The 17,746-nt window shown below is 47.2% G+C and overlaps 1 long non-coding RNA gene across 1 annotated transcript in view; it reads right to left on the bottom strand.

The window, feature by feature from the left end:
• LOC309400720 overlaps positions 1-17,746 on the bottom strand; it is a 32,267-nt gene that overhangs the window by 10,944 nt on the left and 3,577 nt on the right. The window contains exon 2 of the long non-coding RNA XR_014176697.1: positions 4,122-4,265. This is a non-coding gene — a long non-coding RNA (uncharacterized lncRNA). The remainder of the gene's footprint in view (positions 1-4,121; positions 4,266-17,746) is intronic.

Genomic DNA, 17,746 nt, shown 5'->3' with positions numbered 1-17,746 from the left:
ATGCAACTTGTGCATCCAGAGTCTAAAAGGGCCAGCATTTTTGCTTGGGCGCCAGTAGAGGGCACTTTAAGTTCTACTGGAATGGTCATGGGGCCCGATCGGGAACTTACCAGATGGTCGTCATCGGAATCAGTTTCACTTTCCCCTGATGGAGAGGAGGGTTCTTCTTCCCTCAGAATGGGAGGGAATTCTGCAACTGGTTCCACCCCTTTCATAGTGGTGTCCTTCCGTTTCCCAGGTTGTTTGTCTGGCTTCCTCTCCCCCACGGCAGGGGGCTTTGGGCCAATCTTGGAGCAGCAATTCGCTTCCCGGTGCCCCTCCTTCCCACATCGGAAACAAGTGGTAGACCGGGGCTTGCTTGTAGACCAACTTTTTCCTCCTTTCGGAGTTCCTTTGGGGGGGAGGGGGATTTTTCTCTTTCTCACTGTCTTCGCAGTACTTATCCCTGGCTAGATCGATCTCCACATCTGCTGTCAATTTGTACCAGCGTTGCAGGTTACGGGAGGGGGGGCTGTTAACACAGTTCTGGTATATATCTTTGTTCAGGCCATCCATAAAACTGTCCATTAAAGCATCTTCCGACCAACCCTGCATATAAACGGATAGTTCACGAAACTCTTGGATGTATTCAGCCACTGGATTCGTTCCCTGAGTAAGGGTTTTCATTTTGGTTCTGGCCTTTCACTCGGGAACCGGGTCATCAAAGCATTTTCTCAGGGTGGCCATAAACCTATTATAGTCTCTCAGCAGGGGGGAGTCATCGTTATGCAGAGCAACCATCCATGCCACTGCCTTGTTCTCCAACGCCATGGTAACAACTCCTACCTTGGCTTCTTTGGTGGGGAGATCCTCTCCGAACTGTTGCATGAAATTCCAAACCTGGAACAGGAAAAATCCTAGCTCCTTTGGGTCACCTCCAAATTTCACACCAAGCGGAGGAACTTTTGCCATCCGGCGTCTGAGGGGGGGCCCTCCTCCTCTTGGAAGGACTCTTGTGGCTGCTGCTGCTGCCGGGGCTCCCCCATCCTAATCAGCTCCACTGTCTGCCCACAGGGTCCCCCTTGGGCGAGACAGATCTTCTGCAGGTCTCTCCTCTAGATCAGGGGAATCAGCTTCTCTTTCGGACCTGCTCTCGTGAAAATGTCTTCTCTCCCAAGCCGCCTGGAAGAGTTTCATAGCGTGGGACATCATGAGATCATCTTCTTCGGCTTCCTTCCAGGCAGCTGCCAGTCGCCGATGTCGCCTTGTTGTAATTCCAGCCGGAATTTCCTCAGGGTCATACTTCTGTCCCACTCCCAACGACGACCTGGGGTGGACGGACCTTTCCTCCAAATTCAGTTCTGCTATCCGCTCCGTCTCCAAGGGACATGAGGATCCGGCTGCCCCCATGTCGTCCTCCTGGTCGCTGTCTGGGTTGGACATTCCTTTGAAGGTTTTGGTTTTATTACACTCCCCTCGGAAGGTGTTAGCTCCGGGATGAGTGCAAAAGTGTGACCTTGCTTAATGTCAAGCCGGCCTCCTTCAGCAACCAAGAAAGAAACCACTTAACTCCATTTTGCAGAATTAAGAGTACTTTTACTGGTTATGAAAAGATAGCAGCTAAGTAAAGCAAGGTCTGAGGCAAAAGCACACGAAATCATACATATCAATATTTGTCCAACCCCCCCCCCCCCCGGGTAACCCCCATCCCATTGTCCAATCTGCAAATCCCTCAGGTGTCATGTGGGTTACATCTCCAAGAAGCATCATCAGGTTGGTATGCAGGATGGTTGGCCTTGACCAACTCTAGACACCAGCCATCAGCATGTGCAGTAGATGGTGAGAACAAAACTCCCTCTTAACAAGCTCTCCTGTACCAAATATTCCCCTCCCAAATACCAGCCCCCCCTCCCCGTTTCAATGCCAGCCGAAAGCAAATAGCGAAACAGAGTCTGACAGGTGGGTTAACATAGCCCACTGCAGCACTCAGACAAGGGGATTGGACCCAAGAATAAAACACTAACTCAAATTTTGCTGGGGATAAAATTGTGTTTAATCTCTGCATTTGCTTCATTAGATGGTCACCCTCAAGGATGGACACATCTTAAACCTATCTTCTTTTTTTTGTGATCTTCTGAGTTAGTTAGATAGATGATTGATAGGTAGATTAGATTAGATTAGATTGACAGACAGACCGACAGACAGATGATAGATGTGGTCTTTCCACAACCATCAAATGATTTTAATTTTCCAGTCATATTATGCACTCCATCTCTCTAGAATGTATTTAGTTAGGAATTTACAGTTAGTAAATTAAATTAAGAAATATGAGCATTGAGGTTTTACTTGATTAATTGCCAGAGAACAAAGTTAAGACCTATTTTGACTTTCATTTGAAGCTTTGGACATTCTAGTTCAGAAAAATAAAACAAGATGGAGTAAAGAATAAAAATTCAAACATTTTTTAAAAAAGGGCCTGGAACAGCCTTGCTATATGATCCACCCGAAGTAGATATATACATGAAGTATTTGCCTGTCTAAATCAGATAATTTCCTTCATACATATTTCCATGCAAAAAGTTCATGTCAAATTTTATGGCACTTTTACAAAACAATTAAGCCTGACATTTTTTCCAAAAACTTGAATGGGCATTTCGAAACAGTCTTATTTTACTTATTTACTATGTATACAAACTATAAGTCAGTGTATAACGTTGTATACACTGGCCAAATATGCCTCCAAGTCAGCTAAGAAGCATATATTGGAAAGAAATATAAATATTCTGGAATGGATTTCACACATCCCAGACTATACTACTTTTGAAAATCTGTGGGATCTTCCTCATTCCAGCCTGGATGGGCAATTTTTCCTGACCCCAGGCCTCCATCAGTCTCCCTTGGGGAGATTTTGGTGGGATCCTAGACTCTGAGCTTCCCATTTTCTGGTCTGCTCTTCCCACCGTCCCCGACAAGACTCCAAGGCTCCGTTCTCTTTTCTTTTACTTGGGTCCCTCGCAATCGCAGAATACACCGCCCCCAACAGGTGAATGTGCCTTCTAACCTGTGGTCAATCCCTCAGTTTTTCAGGCAAATGGCCTGGGAGGACTCTGTCTGCTGAAATTACTCAGAGTATGAATACCTCCTTTCCAGAATAGGAGTCTGCTCAGTGATGCTCAGCCAGTTACCCAAGAGTGAACCTCTCGCTTGCCTTTCAACCCCTTGCCACACACTCTCTCCCTTTCTTAATAGAAGGTCCTGTGCTCTGGGTCTGACCTCCTATACTTTCCAGGCTCTGCTTTCTGTGGTTAGGAAAGGCACAGAGGAAGCAATATCCAGCTGTGGCAGAGAAGGGTGTTTTTTTTTCAAGTCCATTCACACACAGAGACACATACTCTCTTTCACTTCTTGGGCTTTAAAGTTAAATTTTAGAGGTACTCACCTTCTTTCTAAGCAGCCTTGCAGCTCAAAACTCAAAACCTTTAAAACCTTTGTTCCAAATGGCCAAGGTCCAGGAAAAATCCACCCATAGACGCAAGGGATCCATGCCAGCAAGGGAGGCTCACCCAGGCCAGGTCCATTGGTCAGGTTAGCTTGGAGTCCCATCTTTGGGTGACAAATTGTTGGAAGAAAAGTCCATCTGGGTTCTGTTCCAAGTGGGGAGAAAGACACTGGAAACATGGAGGCTGCTTAGAAGGATGGTTTAATGGTGAAGCAGAACCAACAAGCATGTGTGATTCTGGGTAGCTGAACCCATGGAGGAGAGATAGATATATATTTATACCCTCTCTTGGGCCTTGCCTTTGAGCAGGTGGGCAAGACAAGTGAGTGTTGAGCGAGTAGGGTGAGTGAGTGTTCTGCCCCAAGCCTCTACAATATATAGAGCCACAACTAAGGAGGGAGAAGCTCTTGAAATGTTCCCTAAATGGAAGAAAATAATCCACCAGGCCGTGCGTATCATCATGCACCTATAATTATACAAATAAAGCCTCTAGCCATGCCTGTCCGCCTACGCCGCCTTCACCATCTCAAATACATAGAGACAGCCAAAAACTGTTTGCTTTTGAGTGGGAAGACCCAGTAACAGGTCAAAAGAGGCAGTTTGCTTGGACTAGGTTTCCCCAAGGATTTAAAAATTCACCTACCGTTTTGGTGAAGCCTTGGCCTCAGACCTGGAAAATTTCCAGCCTTGCGAAGACGGAGATGTGCTACTCCAACATGTAGATAATATCTCAGTAACCAGACAGACGAAGGAGACTTGTTGGAAAAATACCAACCAATTACTCCATCTGTTAATGGACAAGGGATATCGTGCCTCAAGGAAAAAGGCAGTTAGTAAAACCCCAAGTCAAGTACTTGGGATATTCCATAAATCAGGGACAAAGAGCAATAGGACACGAGGGAAAGGAGGCTGTGTGCCGAATTGCGGAACCAACAACCAGGAAAGAGTTGCGAGGATTCTTAGGTGCAGCAGGATATTGCAGAAACTGGATTCCAAATTTCGCTCTTTTGGCCAAACCTTTGTATATCTCCATGAAGGGGGGTGAAAAGGAACCCTTCATTTGGGGGCTGGAACAAAAACGGGCATTTGAAACCCTAAAAACAGAATTATCTCAAGCTCCAGTAATGGGGCTCCCCAACTTAGAAAAACCTTTTAATCTCTTTGTGGATTCAAAAGGCAACACTGCTCTTGGAGTCCTGACGCAGGAAAAGGGAAGTTGGCAGCAACCTGTGGCTTATCTATCTATGCAACTGGACTGTGTTGCAAAAGGCTGGCCACATTGCCTAAAAATTCTAGCCGCCACGGCTCTCCTAATGGAGGAAGCTAATAAATTAACTTTTGGACAGCCTACCACTATCTACACCAGCCATGCAATTTAAGGAATTTTAGAAACGAAGGGACATTCGTGGTTAACAAACCCTAGAATTAACAAATATAAGGCACTCCTGACTCAAAATCCACAAGTGACCTTGAAACAAACGAATGCCCTAATCCCTGCCACCCTTTTGCCAATACCGGGACCCGAAATTGAGCATAATTGTATGCGAACCATTGAGAGTCAGTTCTCATGCAGACCAGACTTAACAGACGTGCCGTTGAAATATGCAGACTATAACTTGTTCACTGACGGATCAAGCTTCATTACTACGGGAGAACATTATGCTGGCTATGTGGTAGTCTCTGTTGCCCAAGTCTTTGAGAGTGGACCTCTCTCAAAAGGCACTAGTGCCCAAGTAGCAGAATTATGGGCTTTAATCCATGCATTAGAGAGGGCAAAGAATGAAAGGGTGAACATCTGAACTGACTCTGTATGCCTTCCTTACTTTGCATATCAATACTGCTGATTATAGGGAAAGAGGTCTTTTAACTGCCTCAGGAAAGAAATTAAACAAATGTGTGAATTGCACTGTTAAGGAAAAGATAAGGTGTGTTTTGATGCCTTACCCTTAGCTCTCTGCTCTGTGAGATGTATTCCATGTAAAGAACTTAAATTATCTCCTTTTGAAATGATGTTTGGACGGCCACCAGTTATAAGCCATAATTTGAAAAATCATATAGGGGACCTAGGACAGCTGGGGTCCTCATGGGTGAATCAAATGGTGGGAGAATTGAATAAGTAGATACAAGAAATTCAACAGTATTATGTTTCCCTCACAACACCATTTTTAACAAATTCCAGTCATAATATTCAGGTGGGGGACAGAGTGTGGGTGAAACACTGGAAAGGGGAGAACTTGAAATCTAGATGGAAGGGCCCTTATACTGTAGTTATGTGTTCTCCACTTGCAGTAAAAGTTTTAGAATCCAAGTCTTGGATTTATTGGACCCGCATTAAACCAGCCACTGATACTGGGAGGCTTACTCGGACGAATCCCATCCCTTAGTAATACGCTTAAAGACACGCCCCCTATAAGCTGCCCTACCAGCAACAGGTAGCTCACAAACGAGGCAGAAGAAGCCCTACTGAAACCACACTGGAAGCTGGTTTCTCGACGTATGGCTGAAGATTTGGAGGAGGAAGACAACATTCCATTTGTTAGATATAAAATGTATTAGAAAGTTTGAGCACCTGTCAGGGTATGGCCATTGCTGCATTATCTCTTGTTTTAGCAAGTGTGCTTACCTTTATTTTGATTTGTTGTATTGGGTATTCGTTCTTTGGGAATTGCCCCCTCCCGAAAAAGACAGGTACTGAGGCTAAGATCATTAATTGTGATCAAGAGGAAAACGAATCATCTGATGACTTATGTTTGAGGAACCGTGGGAATGGGTTCTTTGCAGTATAATAGGAGTTTTCAGATTGTGGGTGATATGTTTAGCAAATAAGATTTGGTTTTGTGGATTGCCCAAAGCTGATATTGCCATTCCTCAAACTATATATAACCCCTGCCTTCTCCCTGATGCAGTGATTCAGTAGGCTAAAAGAATTGTGTTAGGAGAAGTTTTGTGTGAGGGACAATTATGAGCTTTTTGTGGCTCTGGCTGTTATTGGCAACGGGCTTGCTAAGTGATAACGTCTTGAATAGTAGTTCCCAATGTTGCGAAAATACCTGAACAACCCCCTTTGCTCTTGAAGAAAGATCCAAGGATGTTAAAAATCCCGGAGGACAGGGTGGAATCAAGTTACAGGATGTGGAACAGGTCAGCTCCCACCAACGGTGCATCATTTATGCTTGGGGACGGAACCGTAAGTCAATCCCAACACCTAAAGTCAATTATCTGACAAACCCTGTAAGAAAAAGGGCAAAGCATAGGGAAAACGGGCCCCTGCAACAATTGAGAAAAGGGGACTTATATGTTAAGAGTGCTGGAGTTAGGTCAAAGCTTAATCAATCAGTCTTGACCCTGCCCTGGGTCAAAAATACTGGTTGTGTTTGTCTGCTGGACCTTCACCTTATCATGCTGTTTCAGTTGAGCCAGATCTTTGAAAAAAAAAAAAAAAGCTACGATAGTCTTTGACAAGGGAGGTAGATGGGGAACCAAAACGGCAGAAGCCCAGCTACATGGCGATCTGTATGACACACTTAAAAGACTGGGGATGAGCTGTCTCCCCATCATTGGCCCCATAGCAGTTGGTGTAGAAATTATAGGGTCACCCTCCTTGTGCATCAAATGATATCAGGAACCTGGCATTCCTGTGGGGTCACTATCAGAGGAACAATGCCCATCTGAAATGTACCTTGCCCCCAGGAAAACCCTTGTAGACATGAAATTAATTCGCAGCATGTCTCCCACTGCTCACAAGCTCTTCCTGTCAGCGTTCCAAATACCATGCAAGAATAAATCAAAGTCCCAGGCAGAATCATCCTTAAAGTTCTAATTTAATAATACAGGTATGTTGGCACATCTGTGGAATTCCAACTGATTTGCTTCCTGGAATTCCACCCAGTTGAAAGTTCATGATCTATCCCCACACCCATAAATCAATCACATGGCCCAATCTTCTTCTTCCACACTGGCATCTCCACCCAGCTTCTTCCGGTCAAATGTCAAGGTGCGGAGACAAAAGATGACCTTGGCTTAGGTTGTCCCCTATCCCCCCTGCTGTTTATATTAACCCTAGAAGTATTAGCTAGGAATGTACGTAAAGAGGTACAGATAAAGGGACTAGAAATTAAAAAGGAGCAATTTAAGTTACATGCCTTCGCGGACAATCTAGTGTTTGTGTTAGAAGATCCTATAAAGTCTGGTACGAAACTCATTGAGGAATTGACAGAGTATGGGAAAATAGCGGGTTTAAAGATAAATATGACGAAGACCAAAATGCTGACCAAAAATATGACATCAAAAGCGAAAGAGGAGTTAACGAAGAAATTGGGTATCCAAATTGTCAAAAAAGTTAAATATCTTGGTATACATTTACCTGCGAGGTGTGTGACCATCAAAGAAGATAATTATATTAATTTGATTAATAAAACTAAGAAAGATCTAGAAAGGTGGAAAAACCTACAACTGTCCCTGATGGGTAGGATCACAGTTATAAAAATGAACATATTACCAAAATTTCTTTTCCTATTTCAGAATATTCCCATTAAATTAGAAAAAGGTGTCTTCAAGGATTTGAATCAATTGGTTTCGAAATTTATTTGGCAGGGAAGAAAACCAAGAATAAAACTTAAGGCTATGCAAGACACTAAGGAAAAAGGAGGATTTGGCGTACCAGATTGGGAACTCTATTATACTGCGACCATACTAACATGGCTAAGGGAATGGATAATGCTGAGAAATAAAAGATTACTCAAATTAGAAGGCTATGACCTCCAAGCAGGCTGGCATGCCTTTCTCTAGTATGAAAAAGGATCTGCACACAAATATTTTAGTAGACATTACATCAGACAATCTCTGTTACTAATATGGAACAAAATTAAACATGACCACTATACCAAAATACCTATTTGGCTATCTACGATGGAAGCATACATACACCCAAATTTAATCAATATGGAAAATATCGTCACATATAAAGAGTTATTGAACAGACAGGGGAAGCTGAAAACTAGATCAGAATTGACATCACTAGGAGTACAAGTAGAATGGTGGTCTTATTTACAGATACAATCAAGGTATGCACAGGATAGGAAGAACGAAGGTATTGCCAAAGACTACACAATATTAGATAAACTTTTGATACAGTCAGAAAATAGACTGATCAAAGTGCTGTATAGATTCTTGTTGGAATATAAGCTAGAGGAGGAACATGTCAAAGAAACTATGGTCGCCTGGGCGAAAAATTTCGGTTACAATGTGGAATTGGCTAAGTGGGAAAAACTTTGGATACTTAATCAGAAACTAACATTGGCTACGGCGTATAAAGAAAATCTTTATAAGATGTTCTACAGATGGCATCTCCCCCCATCACAGCTTTCCAAAATGTTCAAAAATCTGGCCCCAAACTGTTGGAAGTGTAAAAAAACACCAGACACTTTCTATCATATGTGGTGGACGTGCAATGAGGCAAAAAAATATTGGAAAATGATTCAATCGTGGTTAGAACAAATGGTGGGAGAACAAATTATGTTTAAACCAGAAACCTTTCTCCTAGGCATAATACCGGAGGGGTTTAAGAAAGATACACTTTATCTAATTATACATATACTAACTGCAGCGCGCATAACCTATGCACAGTATTGGAAAAAAGAAAATACACCATCAGAGCTAGATATAATCAGAAAAGTGTTGGCCTGTGCAGAAGCAGATAGGCTCACTCTTGAACTTAAAAATAAAGGGGAATCAGAATATTTTGAGGTATGGAATAGATTTTATGATTGGTATAAGACAAGATGACAAGACTGGAACAAATGTATATATTGTGATTGGACAGAAGGACAATGTATTAAGTAGATTAATTGTTAATGGTTGAAACTAGCTGTATATAATGTGAATGTATGGTCACTCCGACTCCGCGGTATTGCATTGTTTTAAATGTAAAAATAATAAAAATATATTTTAAAAAAAAAGATGACCTTGGCTTCTAGAAAGGAATGACAACACACATTCCACAATTCTACTCCTTTCTAGTCTCCCCTCCCAACTACTACACTAATGAAACAGCATAGGAAATTATAAGAAAGTGTGGCAGGCCAAAGATTCTTAAAGGAACCTCTGCAGGCCTGACACTTCCAACAGAAAGTTACTTTCTCGCTCCCACCTCCACTCGTTTTTAACCGATGGGAGGGGAATCTGACTACTGGAAAGTGCCCAAGGCCATTCCAACCACCCCGACTTCCCGTTTGGCTTTCAATACAATCCACCACGGGAGTTTGTGTTTACTTTCCCCCTGGAAACGCCAGTTCTCAATATCTATTTGAAGGACCAGTCCTCAGGAATAAGCTAATGGACCCTAATCAAGAAGTTCCATTACAGCCCCTGACTAGTATGTTCCTAGCAGGAACCTTACAAGTCTGGACTAATGAAAGGAACCTCCGAGCCCATGCCTTCTCCATGAACATCGGTGTATGTGTAGGAGAAAATGGAGTTTTCTTTTTATGTGGGAGAAATGCCTATCTGTGCTTGCCCACTAATTGGACTGGCACATGCACCCTAGTACAACTCCTCCCCCAAATGGGGGTGGTAAGTGGGGAACAGGCCCTCCCTGTACCCCTCATGGGACATGTCCAGAAAAGAGTGCCGCTCCTAATTCCACTATTAGCAATCTTGGGAATAGGGACAGCAGTTGGAACAGGTATAGGTGGAATGACCCATTCCATTACACAGTTCAGGCAACTGTCGGAAGAATTCCAAGAAAGCCTGAACCAAATTGCTGGCACCTTGGTTGAAGTCCAACACCAGATACATTCCTTGGCAGCTGTGGTGTTACAGAACCGGCGTGCCATAGATCTTTTAACTGCTGAAAAGGGTGGGTTATGTGTATTGCTGGGAGAAGATTGTTGTTTCTATATGAATAGATCAGGAGCAGTTCGGGGGGAGGGGTCCAAGAACTACGAGATCGAGCTTCCTCTATTGGTCAAAAAGTACAAGGAACAGATGTGTGGTTCTCTTTGCTACTAGAAACAGGTTGGATCAACCAAATGCTATTTCTTTTATTATGTGGAATCGCAAGTTTAGCCTTCCTCCCTTGCATAATACCCTTGCTTAAACAACTCGTTATGAGGTCTGTAAAAGAAATGGGATCTGAAAAGGAGTTAATGTTAATGGAAAGCCTAATCCCACATACCCTCAAGGAAGATAAAGTTTCAGATACTAGCTCGTATATTCAAATTGCACTCTTAGAAGTAGAGAAAGTGATTCCAGAAGATAAGCCCTAAGATGTGTATTGCTTGTATCCTTGCTTTTTTGCTATTCTGTATCCTGCATGCTTATATTGTTAATCTAAGAGGCTAGACTCAATTGTGGGTATTAATAGAGTCTAGAAGGGGGGGGATAAAGTAGAATAAAATATGGATTAAAATATAAGAATGAAGACGTGGCATAAAAGGGACAGTTAGGGAGCATGCTTAAAGGGACAGGGAAATGTCATCAGCCTTCAACCACAATGTGTTCCAGCAAATGTCCCTATGTCAAAAGTCCAAAACCACAAGGTTCAATTAAAGTTCACATAAAGACACATAGTCAGTACCTATGGCCCAAGACAAAAGGAGAAGTAAGACCCCATCTCCTTATAAGGCTTTTTCCTCAGGGTAACCAATAAGAAAATTACGAAGAGAGATTACGTCAGCAGGACAATGGCGGTCTGCCTCTGAGCTCCGCACGGACCGCGGGGCTCTTTTGAAAATAGGGATGCTGCCCGACCCTCTTTACCATTCCCGAGGGTCGGACCCAGTAAGCGACCACCCTGGCTTGCCATCAAGACCTGGGTCGGCCCCCAGGGTGGTCTGACGATCGAGAACGGGGGGCTTCGCTGACCGGAAGGCGCCGGTCAGCTGGAGTCAGCTGGAGACGCCGGGCGTTTGGCCGATGTCGGGTTTCAAGAGCTTGAAGAGCCCGCCGGGGGAGTAAGCCGAGACCGCTGGGGGAGAGGGCGGAGCGTCGGAGGCCTGGCAGGTTTTTAGATGCCAGAGCGGAATGGAGACGGAGTGGAGACGGAATGGAGACGTTTTCCAGATGTCGGAGTGGAGCGGAGTGATGGAGTGGTGGAGTCCAGGCAGGAGACTGGGCAGGAGGCTGGCCAGAAGGTCTGCCAAGGTGTGCCGGGCTTGGAAGGCCGAAGGACGTGAGAGGCCTGGTTGCCAGAGGCCGGGACACCAGGCTGGACAGAAGGCAAGCTGGGACTGCCGAATGCGGAGGGCCATGGTAGCCCGGGAACCGGGAGGTTTGCACAACAACTAGGCCAGGGCCTAGAAGCCCTAGGTTGAGGCCGCTCCCCACTGACTGACTTACTTACTGCCCTGTTGTAATCGTTCTAAGCCAGGACCCATAAGGGGGCCGGGAGATCTTGCAACGGGCCCGTCCATGTACCATCTTTGGCCGAGGCCCGTTGCCTATGGCCCTGGAATAGTGGGTCTGGGCTGGATTTGCTAAGGCTACGCCGCGTTAGTGCACTCTATGTGACTATGTGCACTTTATGTGACCATCCACTGACCATCTTACCACCTTACCCAGGATTTTGGCCTTTTCGTACCGGACATCGTCTTACTGGAATTAATGAATTTTTAATTAACTGATTAATTAATTTTTAATATGTATTCCAACACCTGTAACATCCCTGAAATCAATTGATGCCCTGCTGGTAATGTGATCCATCATATACTCGAGGGCAGACCTGATCCTACTGCGGGAGTCCCCCCTCTCGCAAGTATGGCCCTCCGCCCTTTCGAGGGCCCACCTCGATGAGGGATATATTAATCCAGAGAGGTGGGCGAGGCGTAGTCTCAGGGGGTTTTTAATTAAATTTTTAATTCGTATTTTAGGGGGTTCCAGGGTGGGGGGTGGGGTTAGTCAGGCTGAGGGAGGGATCAGTGCCAGGCCGACAGGTGGAGTTAGCAAGGAAGTGAGCGGAGCTATTAAGGGGGGAGGGAGTAGCGATACTCCAGAAGAGGGTCTTTCTATCCCAACGGTCGTGGGGAGGGGTAGGTGCGAGGGTAGACAGAGATCTTATAACCGGCTGGGAGACTGTGGTCGTTGGGTACGGCCGGTCACATGTCCCAACCCCCGCAATCTAGGTGGTCAGGACTTACAGAGCCAGGGCCTGAGACTGATGCTATGCAACGCCAGGTCCGTTGCCAATAAAGCCCCCCTCATTAACGACCTGGTCTCGGAGGGGGAGCCGGACCTGGCAGGAATTACGGAGACCTGGCTGGGCCACGAGGGAGGTCTTCCTCTCGTGGAAATGTGCCCGCCAGGTTACCGTGCATTTCATCAACCACGGGCCCGTGGCAGGGGTGGTGGGGTAGCGGTCATCGTGAGGGAAGGCCTTGAGCCGAGAGAGTCCACTGTGCCACAGATAACCGGTTGTGAGTCCCTGTGCGTGAAGTGGGGCCCAGGGAGACAGTTGGGCTTGCTGATTGTATACTTGGCTCCTCGCTATGCATCAGTAGCCCTGCCCGAGCTCCTCGAGGTGATCGCCGAGATGGCGGTTGAGACCCCCAGGCTGTTGGGAGACTTTAACTTGCCATTGGTAGGGGAGACATCCGAGGTAGCTCGGGAGTTCATGGCCTCCATGACAGCCATGGACCTGACCCAAGTAATTCAGGGCCCCACACACGAGGGAGGACACACACTGGATCTTATCTTTGTCTCTGGCCGGTGGAGGAGTGATCTGGGAGTAGGGGATTTAGTCATTACACCCCTGTCATGGTCAGATCACTCACTTCTCCGGCTCGACTTCCCAGCCGCTAATCCCCATCACGGGGAGGCGGAACCGGAATGTCCAAGATGGTTCCGCCCCAGACGCCTGATGGAACCTGATAGGTTCCAGACGGAGCTTGGGCCATTTCCTGTAGCCCTGACCCGCACCCGGATGGAGGACCTAGTGGCTGCATGGAACAGTGCGGCAGCCGGGGCCTTGGACCGGGTTGCGCCCTTGCGGCCTCTCTTGCGGCTGCGAACCACCCAGGCCCCTTGGTTCACCGAGGAGCTGAGGGTGATGAAGCGCCGCAAGAGACGCCTAGAGAGCAGATGGAGATCGTCACGCTCTGAATCGGACCGATCACAGGTGAGAGCCTATTTGCGGACTTACCTTGTGGCATTAAGAGTGGCCAAGCGTCAGTATTGTGCCACTCTTATTGCATCCGCAGATAACCGCCCTGCCGCCCTGTTTAGGGTGACCCCCGCTCCCTCCTTCAACAGAGGCCGCGGGAAGCCCCTTTGCAGGGTAGAGCAGAGGAATTTGGGGAGTATCTGCAGGACAAAATCGCTCAGATTCGCAGCGAGTGGGTCCCCACTAGCGGTCTAGAGGGGACGTCGGAGGTGGGTCTTGAGGCTCCACTCTGGGAGGAGTTTGACTCTGTTATTTCCGACGAGATGGACAGGTTGCATGGGCGACTATGAGCCACCACATGTTTACTGGACCCGTGTCCCTCCTGGCTTATACTGGCATCCTGGGAGGTCACACAAGGCTGGCTCCAGGAGTTAGTCAACGCTTCTTTGAGAGAGGGGTTCTTGCCGGCCGTCCTGAAAGAGGCGGTGGTGAGGCCCCTACTCAAGAAGCCTTCCCTGGACCCAGCTATGTTAGCCAACTACCGTCCCGTCTCCAACCTTTGCTTCCTGGCGAAGGTTGTAGAGAGTGTGGTGGCACAACAGTTCCCACGCCACTTGGAGGAAATTGATTATCTGGACCCGCGCCAGTCCGGTTTCCGGCCCGGCCATAGCACGGAGATGGCATTGGTCGCGTTGGTAGATGATCTCTGGAGGGCCAGAGATGGGGGTTGCTCCTCCATCCTGGTCCTATTAGACCTCTCGGCGGCTTTTGATACCATCGACCATGGTATCCTATTGCATTGACTGGAGGGGCTGGGGGTGAGGGGCACCGTTCTGCGGTGGTTCTCCTCCTACCTCTCTGGCCGAGTGCAATTTGTGTTGGCAGGGGGGCAGAGGTCAACCTCGAGGCCGCTCACTTGTGGGGTGCCGCAAGGGTCGGTCCTCTCGCCTCTCCTGTTCAACACATACATGAAGCCGCTGGGCAAGATCATTCGTGGGTTCGGGGTAGATTACCATCTGTACGCGGATGATACCCAGCTGTACATTTCTACCCTGAACCACCCCAACGATGCCGTCAAAGTGATGTCCCGGTGTCTGGAAGCCGTACGGATCTGGATGGGAAGTAACAGACTCAGGCTCAACCTGTCCAAGACGGAGTGGCTGTGGCTACCGGCACCCCGGTTCAACCAGTTGACTCCATCACTGGCCATTGGGGGCGAACATCTGGCCCCCGTGGATCGGGTACGCAATTTGGGCGTCCTCCTAGATGCCCGGCTGTCAATGGACGACCATGTGACAGCCGTGGCAAGGGGGGCGTTTCACCAGGTTCGCCTGGTGCGCGAATTGCGTCCCCTATTGGACCGGAACGCCCTCCGCACAGTCACCCATGCGCTTGTGACGTCCCGGCTGGACTACTGTAACGGTCTCTACATGGGGCTCCCCTTGAGATGCACCCGAAGGCTGCAGTTGGTTCAGAATGCGGCCGCGCGGGCAGTTTCGGGAGTCACTAGGTACTCCCACGTAACACCTCTCCTGCGCGGGCTGCACTGGCTACCTGTAGCTTTTCGGGTGCGTTTCAAGGTGCTGATTATCATCTTTAAAGCGCTCCATGGCACAGGACCTAGGTATTTGCGGGATCGTATCCTGCCCCATACATCCCTTCGGCCGATCCGCTCACACAGAGAGGGACTCCTCAGGTTGCCGTCCACTAGGCTGTGCCAGCGGGCGACGCCCAGGGGAAGGGCCTTCTCTGTGATGGGCCCGACCCTCTGGAATGACCTTCCCCCTGATATTAGAATAACCACGGACCTCCGCTCCTTCCGTAAGAAGTTTAAAACTCACCTGTTCAATTTAGCCGGCCTGGCCTAATTCCAGCTCTCCCACCTCAGTCTGTATTTTTAAATTTTACGGGTGGGTTTTAGGCCGAGTTTTAATTTTGATAAATTTGTACAGGGGTTAAGGTTTAATTTGATTTTAATGGTATTTATTCTTATGTGTATGGTTTTTTTAATTTGGTGCCTGTACACCGCCCCGAGTCCCTTTGGGGAGTGGGGGCGGTCTAGAAATCAAATAAATTGAATTGAATTGAATTGAAGAAATGAGTTAAGTGTTTCCGTGTTACGCTGCCTTTGAGAATGTATAAGAATGCGTGCTTCAATAATGAAGGTTGTTCAGAACTTGCAATGCTAGCCATGGGCTAGCTTTCTGAACCTGGCTGCCAAATAAACTCTTCCTGTATCCTGAGAAGTCTAAGTCTGTAATTTTCTGCAACACTTGCAAGAACATATTTTACATGCAATAAACTGCTTGCTGCTTCACTTCACGACTGTCAAATTTCTGACTGGTGAATCTGTTTCTCACATAACTGACTGATGGAGAATGGAAGGATTTACCGTATTTTTCAGAGTATAAGACACCCCCCACCAAAAAAAGGTGAAAACTTGGGTGTGTCTTATACACCAAAAGCCCATATAATAATAATAATAATAATAATAATAATAATAATAATAATAATAATAATAATAATAATAATAATAAATTTGAATTTATTAGCCGCTCCCTTTCCAGATAGGACTCGGGGCGGCGTACAATAGAACATATAAAACATAAAACATATATACAAACACAAACATACATATATACAAGGACATACATGCACGGAGGAGGTAACAAGTTACATCACATTAGACAGTTAAAAATCACCGTTAAAATACCCCAATTATAATAACAAAATTTAAAATTTAAAATTTAAAAAATTTAAAAGGACTGTCAGGAGGAATAAGAAAAAATTTACGGTTGAGCCAGGCCAGATAATTGAAAGAGGTGGGTCTTCAGCTGTACACGGAAGGAGCGGAGATCGGAAATAATCCTGATGTCACGGGGGAGGTCATTCCACAGGGCTGGGCCCATCACAGAGAAGGCTCTGCTCCTGGGTGTCGCCCCCCGACACTGTTTAGTGGACGGCACCCGGAGAAGTCCCTCTCTGTGTGAGCGGATTGGTCGTAGGGATGCATGGGGCAGGATGCGATCCTGTATGTAACTAGGTCCTGTGCCATGAAGCGCTTTAAAGATCATAATCAAAACCTTGAAACGCACTCGGTAGACTACAGGAAGCCAGTGCAGCTCGCGCAGGAGAGGTGTTACAGGGGAGTATCTAGTCCTCCCCATAATCACCCGCGCGGCCGCATTCTGGACCAACTGTAGTCTCCGAGTGCATCTCAAGGGAAGCCCCATGTAGAGAGCATTGCAGTAGTCCAGGCGAGACGTCACTAGCGCATGGGTGACTGTGCGTAGGGCATCCCGGTCCAATAAGGGGCGCAATTGGCGCATCAGGCGGACCTGATGGAACGCCCCCCTTGCCACGGCTGTTACATGGTCATCCATGGACAGCCGGGCATCTAGGAGGACGCCCAAATTGCGCACCTGTTCCATGGGGGCTAGTTGCACGCCCCCGATGGCCAGAGATGGAAGCACCTGGTTGAACCGGGAGGCCGGAAGCCACAGCCACTCCGTCTGGAAGGGTTGAGTTTTAGTCGGTTGCCATCCATCCAGACCCGTACGGCCTCCAAACACCGGGACATCATTTCAACGGCCTCATTGGGGTGGTTCGGGGTGGAAATGTATAGCTGAGTATCATCAGCATACAGATGATATCCCACCCCAAAACCACGGATGATCTCGCCCAGCGGTTTCATGTATGTGTTGAACAGGAGAGGCGAGAGCACCGATCCCTGTGGCACTCCACATGTGAGTGGCCTCCGGGTCGATCTCTGCTCCCCTGCCAACACACGTTGCGTCCGGTCAGAGAGGTAGGAGCCAAACCACCGTAAAACGGTGCCCCTGACTCCCAACCCCTCTAGCCGGTGCAACAGGATACCATGGTCGATGGTATCGAACGCCGCCGAGAGATCTAATAGGACCAGGATAGAGGAACAACCCCTATCTCTGGCCCTCCAGAGATCATCAACCAATGCGACCAAGGCCGTCTCCGTGCTGTGCCCGGGTCGGAAGCCGGACTGGCGCGGGTCTAGATAATCATTTTCCTCCAGGTGACGTGGGAACTGCTGTACCACCACACTCTCTACAACCTTCGCTAAGAAAGGAAGGTTGGAGACTGGACGATAATTGACTAGGTCCGTTGGGTCCAGGGAAGGCTTCTTGAGCAGGGGCCTC

Source organism: Natrix helvetica, assembly GCF_964273705.1.
Source record: "Natrix helvetica genome assembly, chromosome: W".
Lineage (NCBI taxonomy): Eukaryota > Metazoa > Chordata > Lepidosauria > Squamata > Natricidae > Natrix > Natrix helvetica.
This window is presented reverse-complemented; position numbering and strand designations above follow the sequence as displayed.